The following is a 9,391-nucleotide window of genomic DNA, read 5'->3' as shown; positions in this document are numbered from 1 at the left end:
AGGAACAGCTAAATGGGCCCACAAATGTCCTCTGTGCATGGGGCTAAAGACTCATGAGGAGAGGAGAGCTCCGGGCTTTGCTCTCAGTCACTCAGGGTGTGAACACACAGTAACTCTGCTGGCCTCAGCATGGACTATTAGTCATGTAAAACAACAAATTTGGTCCTTTAATATTTTTTTTTAACTTGCTCTTCTCTGAACTGTGTCCAATTTGCCAATATTAGGAATTCAGTGCTTGGTCCCAATGCCAGATACAGCCATTACAGATTCACAGAATTGTCAGGCTCAGACAAAAACCTTCAAGATCAGAAGAGCTGATCACTTCCTTACTCCCTAAGATGATGCCTTTTCCACAAGCAGCCTCAAAACTTTAGTTATGGGGTTTTCTTTGCATCCCATTTTGTGTGCCAGAATGATGCCTCTGGAAACACCCTGTGTTTCCACCAGTCTTGCTTCTGCAAAAATTTATTTTCCATGTTTCCTACTAAATAGATGGGTCTCAGATTTATTTTCTCCACAGCCTGCTTCCTTGCTTGCCTGCTTCTCTCCCTCCTGTGTTATTTTTCTTTTAAGTAACACATGTCTGTCTTTACCAGCCATGATCCCATCTCCCAGCTGAACACTGCAGCAGAATTCATGACCAAGAACATGTAACGATCTTGAACATTTTTTTGTTTCTTTTTAAACCAGCTCTGCAAGTTGAGAACCTGGATCTATACTGATCTCTTCAGTGACTCACATAACAATCCTGCCTGCATCTTAAAGCTGTTTATTTTCATTGCTCCCACAGAAAGCATTTTCAGCCCAGCAGCAGTTCCTCTCTCCAAGACAACTTTGCACTGATTACCTAAGCAGGTTTCATTGCAAGACACTCTGATTTTAAACTTCCCTAAAATCCAAATACTCTGATAAAAAAGTACAGGTTTGCCAGACAAGATGAACTTTTTGTAAACTGTACTGTTGATTTGCATTATTAAAATTAAAGTAAAAATCTGTCAAGAAGATCCACTTTAGGTATGGCAGGCTCGGAACAGATCAGTTGTTGCAATTGCAGCATTTACAATTCTTTTGTTGAACTTGAAGATGGACTATGCTGCTTTCCTCTGCTCCTTCACTGCCTCCCATCAAAGGCTTATGTTTATTAAGCTATTCCCTAAACAACCTGGGATGTGCAGTAACTTCTTATCTCTGCATGTTCACATTCTCCTAACACAGTTATTGAGACTGGGTCTTTCTGACCTGACTCCACATATTTTTCTTGGCACAGGATTTATTTTTTAAGGGGATCACTATTTCAGCCAATTTTTGCATCATTAACCACCTCCTCCTCTCTATTTATTTATAATTTAATAAACCACTAATTTCCCAATCAAGGAATAAGGCCAGTTTTGGCTAAAAGCCAAATTCAGAAAAAATCCCAGCAGTAATAGAAATAGCTACATGAAGCCATTTTTAGAAGAAAGAATGTCAGTATTAAATATCAGTTTGAAGTTGTGAACTGCAGGTAACTGATAAAGGAGGCAAAAGATATCAGGAAAGTTATTGCTGGCAGATTGGAAGCCAAAGACAAATGCTTAAGGAAGAATGTGATAACAGAATTTCCAACAGTTGTCTGTTACCTGACTGCAGAGTGTAAAATTGCTGATAAGAGACAACTGAGAAAAGAAAAAAATATTCAGCAAGTAGTTTAGCTCTGGATTTGGAACACTTCAGAAGGAGCACAGCATTATGGAGAAGGAGGATTCACCTCCTGTGAGGTCTATGTGCACATGTAAACTCTCAAAGACTTAACCAAATGTCAGTACATGATTAACATGTCCTAAAAAGCTAAGAAATTCAAGAGGACTGACGTGGTAAACACAGGGGGAGTTTCAGAAAGAAAAAGTGGCTTACCCTGCCAATTTTCATCCAGGAAGCCTGAAATCAGCACAGGCAAAAAGAATGGAGAAGCTGATAGATGATTCAGCTGAAAGGCAAAGAAAGAACGGAAGTCTGAAAATAAAACTAATGCAAATCAAGAATATTTTATGGAAAAGAGAGTTTGATAAGCAAATCTGCAATCAATTGAAAAGATGGTTGGGAAATGCAATGTGCAAACTCTGGGTATGTATTTGGCTGTGCACAATGCACCATTCCAAACACAAACTGCCATTACAATACATCAATAAAGGCACGTTTTAGGCAAAGCTTAGTTATTTGAGATCTGTAGAAGAGTCTAGAGAGGTTGCACTGACAAAGCAGAAAGAAACTAAATATCTGACTAGAGGAACAGAGGAACAGACAGCCATGAAGGCAGGTGGTTCTCTCTTTGTGTGGTGTTGGTACAATACCAAGGCCACCAATTCATGTGTGAATAATTAAAATGTGTATCAGTTCGGAGGAATTTTTTGGGAGGGTAAAACACAATACCGTAAGCAAAGGGATAGACAAAACCCTTCTTAACAATTAATTTACAGCCTCATTGGTTATCAAAATGTATTAAGACGAGTCAATTAGAAAAAAAAATCTTCACTGAGTGAAAACAGCTCAGGTGAATAGACCCTTTCAGGAAGCAGAGAAAGGCATAGTTACAGTCTGTGCCTGAAAGGCAAAGCCAGAAACTGAGAAATAAAAGACACATTTTGAACAGAGTGGATGATTAATTTTAGGACAAACTACCACGGGAAGTGGTGAATTCTCATATGATTCGGGTCAGCAGAAGGTGGGATCCATCAGTCAGTGCCACATGAGGGATCTGATTAAATCATTTGCAAACCATTCCAGGCTCTGAGGTCTGTGCATTGCAGGAGAAGCCCCATGCTGAGCTGCACCATCTGACCCAGAAACCTGCAACAGGGAAATGTCTCTGGTCAGCTGCACGCTGCAACCTCGCTCTTCCTTGCTACCTCTCACAGAATGGATTGCTCCCTCCTAAAGTGCCCATCCTGGCAACACAGGGGCTTAAGAGATGAACAGAGCTTGCTTTGAATTGGAGGGAAACTCATATACATACCTTACCAGCAGGGAAACACATACTTTACAAGGTAAACCGCACCTAAGACTTTTTTCCCTTCCCTCTCTTTTCAAATCAATCAGGCCCTGTGAGTTTGACTCTATATGCACCTCTCTTGCTTTCTGTCAAATTAAAAAATTCAATTCTAGGTGAATATACAATCTCTTCCATTCAGGACTGGTGCTGGCAAAGCATGGGATGGCGGGAAGTTGCTGCTGGCAACATGAAGATGGGCTGCAGCCACACAAGTTCAGCAGGATTCCCACATGCTGACAGAGCTCAGAAGCCATCAAGAGTTTGGGGATTTGGGTCACTTTGCTGTGAAAGGTTTGCTACAACTCAGTCAGGAAAGAGCAGCCACTGTCAGCCCATCTCTGCCTGCAAGAGACACTGGGCCACCACTATCGCTGTCCTGTCCTTTCTCCTGCCCAAGCTCAGGTCCACCCTCTGCCCTTGGCTTCACTCCTCATTATCTTTCCACATGTTATGGAAGAGCCTGGTTGTCTCACAGACCCTGAATGAGGCTGGGAACCAGTGAGATTCACAGGTCTTAGACCCACAACTCAAAATCTGAACAAAGATTTTATACTTGCTCAGAATTTGGGCTTTGCCAGATCTGAGCATAGAGACCACCAGTTTTCCAGCCTGCCCATTAAATTTCCTGTGCCAGCTCCATATTCACTGGAGGAAATAAATGAGAAAGAAGGGCTGGGAGAGATGAACTTTGTAACAAGCCACATTGGTGTAGGGAAACAGGGAAAGTAGAGTTTATTTTATCAGCACTGCACAGGAAGTCTCAGTCCCAAAAATTGCTCTCATCCCAGCCAGCACTCCATGTTATTTCTGGCACCTTTGTAAATTGATTTGCAAAACAACCCTTAGGAGTCCCTTGGTATCTCTCAGCTCCCTCCACCTCAAGTATTTTACTGCAAACCAGAGCTATTCCTACACTGTCAGGTTGAAGCAGCTCTCAGGGGTCCCAGCACCACAGCCAGCAGAGACACACCGACTCCAAAATTCAAATTCTGAATTCAAAAGGCTGCCCCTGGGCACAGCCTGCTCAGAAAGTCGGGTTTGTCACTGGCTCTGCCCAAACTGAGGAAATTAAGCCAGCTCAGCATGCAGATAAAAGCACTTTGCACCTTATGTACATGTCTAGTTTAAGAGGAATATTCTGAGAAAGACCCTGCTGCCTTGTTTCCCTGTGAGGGACCTGTCTCATTTCATTCATGCCATATTAAACCTGATTAAGAGACAATAATTTAATTTTCTTTAGCTCTTGTCTTCCAAAAATATAGTGATTCTGCATTCTGGGGTGAAAGACACATTTTTAAAACTCAGTTGCAGATTTTTGTTTCAAGAAGAACTTGCAAATCATTCATCGATTTTTCTTGTTCAGAGAGATAATCTGTTTAATTCACAATCTCCTAAATCTGTTTTTCAGGCATAAAAACTGGAATTCGGGGGTCAGACTCGGGCCCACCGGTTTGATGGACCCGTAGAGGGCACCAGACACTCATTTTTCAGTGCACTGGCCAGGTGCTTATCCTGCCCTCCACAGTAACTGTACACAGGGCTCTGGACTGGGATAAGGAGTGGGAGCTCCATGGAAATAGAATATTTTCATTCTAATCTGAACTGTTGGAATGGTGGGTATTTCAGTTTCCTGCCTCTTCCAAATTAAATATTGAAATAAAATGTTGGCTTGATCTGAAATTACTTTCTCAAGTATCTGGTGAAATGAGGAAAAAATCAGCTCAAATATTTTCTTTTCCATTGCAAGATTTCAAACAAGAAATAAAAAATAATCTTTGACATGAAAAGTCTCTTCACATGGGAAAACACAAGCATTCAATTTGGAAACAAAAAGAACTGTTTTGACTTCTTGGTTTTTTTTCCATTTACAACAGAAAATGAAATTAATTTACAGTTTGGTGTCACTGAATCTGCATTTTTCGCCAAAAAGTTCAAACAGGACACTTCCTCCACCCCCTCTAGCCCCAGTTGTCCCCAATCAGGGCTCTCTGGAGGAAGTGTTTCAGTGGCCTTTGTAAAGATCACACCCTGAGAATCCCATTTCACTATTTACTCACAGGCAGTGCTAAATGAGAGGTAAATGAAGGGGAAGAAAACAACCCCCAAAGTGACTCAGTGTCATGTGAGAAGTGTGCTGTCTGCCAGAACCACAAGTCCTGCTGTATTGTCACGGTGGTTTATTTAATCTGTGAGTGAACTCTTGATATCATCGAACACATCTGCTCCCATCTTCCTGCCCACGGATCTCTGTCCTACAGGCAGAGCCTTTAATGTGGGTTTACCTCCACATCTGATGGGGCAAAGGGGCTCAGGCAGTCCCAGCTCAGCACCAGCCTGGTCCACCCTGGGGCACAGGGCACCTGAAGCACCTACCAAGGCTGAAATAATACACAGAGCTGCTCAAGGGTTTGCACAAAAGTGGATGTGGCCACTTAACAGATGGGATCTAGGTAGTTGCTCTCAGTAAACCTAAATAAATTTGGGAAAGGGAGGGCAGGCACACCAGACTTGGAAGTAAGATTATGATCAAAATATTGAGGCAATTACGCTCTCTTGGTAACTGTCCAAACTGGTATCCTCAATTCCAGACCCTTCAAGTCTCCTAAAGTTTGAAAACTTTCTTAGTTCAGGCTTCTCTATTTTCACCAACCTTTACTCCCACTCGTCTCCCATCATTCAAACAGCTTTTCACGTCTTGCAGCATGGAGGATGCAACATTCACAACTTTTCAATCAACTTTATTGGAGTTGGATTAAGCCCAAATTCCTGCAGCAACTGGAAGTCGGGTATCTTTCTAAGGCCACTTATTTCTTATTGCCTAGGACAGACTTTGCTCTGCACTCCTTCCCTCTTTCTCTTCCCAAAGAGGTGAGATTATCCTTAAATAATGTTTACCTATTGTTTTGTGTAGCAAACACTGTGCTTCCTGCTTTATACATGGTTTGCATTCTGTGCACATGGCCTAAGAGATCAGTTGTTCTGCCTCAGGGGGCAATTAATCCCCAGCACTGTAATCTGCACAGAGGCATTTAATCTTTCAGGAAAGATGCACCTGAAAGGAACTTTCTGAGAAGCACATGGCCACTGAGTAAAGCCAACAGTTTAGCCAGAGGCTGGGAATCTCCTTTCTGCTCTGATCAAGTTTCCCCAGCAATTAAATGCGGAGCCTTCCAACACAAGTGTTTTTCTAAGGCTGATGAGCAAAAGTCTCAGGGATTCAGTTTCAGCACCTTCTCACAGGTCCCTGTTGCGTAACTCAGCTTCCCCCATGAGAGGGTCTGGTTTTGCTCCCCCTGGATGGGAGAATCTTGCCTGGTATTGGCCTCAGCCCTCGTATGAAAGTCCTAGTCCCTATATAGTGGATTTGCAGGGCAGAGACTCTTCCTGTTGCAAGAAATTCAAGCAAACAGAGGTCCTAATCTCTCCTTTGGCTTTGGAAGTACAACTAAGGCCACAGTCATTTGAAAGCACTTTGATGAGGTAATTACAGAGTGATGCATCCTTCATTTTGTCACCTTGCTCTGCACCAAGATATTCTGGATTACTTTTTCAGACTTTTCAACTTCGAGATATTCAGACCTTTCTAAGGGAGCCAATATCAAACCTTTTGCCAGGGATTTCTCTGGAACTTGGCTGAAATTCTAAAGCTCTCTATTTCTAATTTGGCTTCCATGACTTCTTTTCCATTTAGGCTGTTCCTACCTGTATCCTGAAATAGCTCTACCTTTTTTGCATATAGGGTTAGTTGAGGACAATGGGAAACAACACTGGAATCCTAATTTTAAAGCAGTAGTGGACAGTCACTACAGCCTGCACTTCAGTGCCCAGATATGAAGAGAGCAGTCAGATGTGGACCTCATCCTTACCTGCAATACATTCTCTGCACACCCAGCAACACTTCACAGACATTCAGAACTTAGATTTATGATTTGGGAGATTTGTCCAATTTAACTTGCTGCTGGCACTCCATGTTGGGAACCACCACAGTATGGGTTCCGTCAAAAGAGATGACTCATCCACCTTTCATTGGTTTCCCTGTTTCCATTCATTTTGCTTTGGCCTCAATCAGGAATTTTCATGTTTTTGCTCAGCTACAGACTCTCAAGCATGGGTGGGAAGGGAAGGCAGGTAGCCTTGCTTTCCTGACTTATCCATGCTTAGCATATCCTTTTGTTCCCAGTCCACCAGAGGCACAGGCACTGCCTTCAGGCCAGCATGGCCCAGCTGCATCCCCCAGCACCCTCTCACACAGCTCCTCTCCAGTGCTGGCTCGACTGAGGGCAAGGAACAACACTCGCCCTTCTCCCAGCCTTGCACTGGGTCTCTCCATACCCCCACTGCCTGCAAAACTGCCCCACTGAACCAGGGCTGGGATAAACTGGCTCCATTTGCAAGGTCTGGTGCCTTTCCTTTGTCTTCCCTCACCTATGGAACAGGTCTGCCAGGAATGCAGGTGCAGGGAGCCCTTCATTGCAAGAGGTGAGGCTCACAGGTCAGCAGCACACATCAAAAGGGCCACATAAAGACCTACATTCAGGGCTGTGTTTTCAAACCCAGGACACAGGCAGATAGACAAAAAAGACATTAAACAGATAATAAGTTTTAGGCAAACATTTCTTCTGAAAATGGCTCCCTGAAAGCCCATAGACTTTTCCTGTCAATAATGAGGTTCTTGCTCTAGACTAAGGGATGTCTGTAATGCATATCACATATGAATATGTTCAGAATAAGGGGTCTTTAATTCAGCAACCAGTTCTGGACAAGTATAGGATGAGGTCAGTCTTAACTAAACTAAAGTTAAATCACTTTTGAACTGGTATCAGACAAAAGCTCATCTTCTAGTAAAAGCAGAAGGAAAAAAAACCAAGGCAAAAACCAATCTATGAGTCATGAAGTTGAAATAGGTTATTCAGTCACAATATCCTGCAGCCACATTTCCCCCAAGTAAAATGGGTTTGAAGTCTGGAATCTCATGAAATATTCGTGACAATGAGCTCAGCAGTGTGACACAGAAGTCACCTTGTCAGACCAATGTTTTCCATCAATTTCCACCCGTCTCCAGCCTTAGATCACTGCTGTAGCTCCTTGGACAATGTCAGGGAATGATTCCTGCTGCATAAGAAGTGTCCCCCTCAGCATCCTTCTCTGCATTCGTGTTCTTAGGGTTTTTTTTTTTTAATTGTATTTTGATCCATTCTTTAATTTATTATCTCTGTAATTGGTTATTTCTCCTCAGTTTCTTCTCCTTTAAACTTTCTTTGTAAAGTACCACTCTTAGGTTTTGTAGGTATGGGAGTGAAGGGTGACAGCCCTAAATGGGAGCAACACATGTCTTGAGGAAAATAATAAGAACAGAGAACATATACAGCAACACTTCTGAAACCACCCAGCCTGCAAGGATTCCCTGAACCAGGCTTGGTTGCTTTGTATTTAATAGCTCTATTTAGATTTTTTTTTTCCCATGGACTTGTCCAGTTATCTTTTGAACCCTTGGAGGTTTTTAGCAAGGACAATTCCCCCCACCAAAGCATTCCAGACCTTTCCTGTGAACTGGCTATTCTTGAAAAGATCTCCTAATGCCATATTACACTTCTCAAATGTTTATCTGGTAGGCTCTTAGATAAATCTAACATGCACACTATGAGTAGGATACAGAACCTGTATCCTGAACTCCAACAGTAAGATATTTCAGGTGAAAATTGACCTAAATGTAATTACTGGTGTCTGTATTATATTATAGTATATTTTTTTTAATCACCTGAAGGAAAATTACCTGTGTTTATAAGAAGAAATTGAACTGAATATCTATGAAGAACTGGTAACATTTTAAAAGTCTCTAGGTTTGAATCAACATCAACAGGTATTATCTACGTTGAGAAAGTTCCAGTGGTCCAGACTGTACTCTGAGAAAATAACAGGACAACTCCAGTTCCAGAAAACTTTTGCAACAAATTAGGCAACAAAATGAAAGCATAAAGAAAATAAAAGGGAGCTCAAGAGTACATTTAACTGACTGACCCCTCGCCTCATCTCCCAGTATCGTGAACAGCAAGAAATCAAAAGCAAACATTTAATTGCCTCCAAAATAAAGCAGGATGGAAACAAGCTTCAATTTGAGCTTTAGGCAGAAGCTTCCATGGCTCTTTTATTTTAGTTGCTCTGCTCGTTGGTAAAAGGTACCTTCAGGAGCTCCTCCCCAGCACACTGTCCTTAGGGATCCGGGGAAGAACAATGCAGTGATTTTTATCAGCCCTGCCTCAGTGGCATTGCAACTGTAGGGAAGGATTGGCTTCCCTGGCAAAGAGCGAGGAGTGTCCTGCACCTCGGCCCTGAATGAGTCAGTGCAAAGGCAGACTGTAAATC

The sequence above is a fragment of the Agelaius phoeniceus genome, chromosome 8 (genome assembly GCF_051311805.1).
Source record: "Agelaius phoeniceus isolate bAgePho1 chromosome 8, bAgePho1.hap1, whole genome shotgun sequence".
NCBI lineage: Eukaryota > Metazoa > Chordata > Aves > Passeriformes > Icteridae > Agelaius > Agelaius phoeniceus.
The sequence above is the reverse complement of the archived record's forward strand: the minus strand, read 5'-3'. Positions refer to the sequence as shown.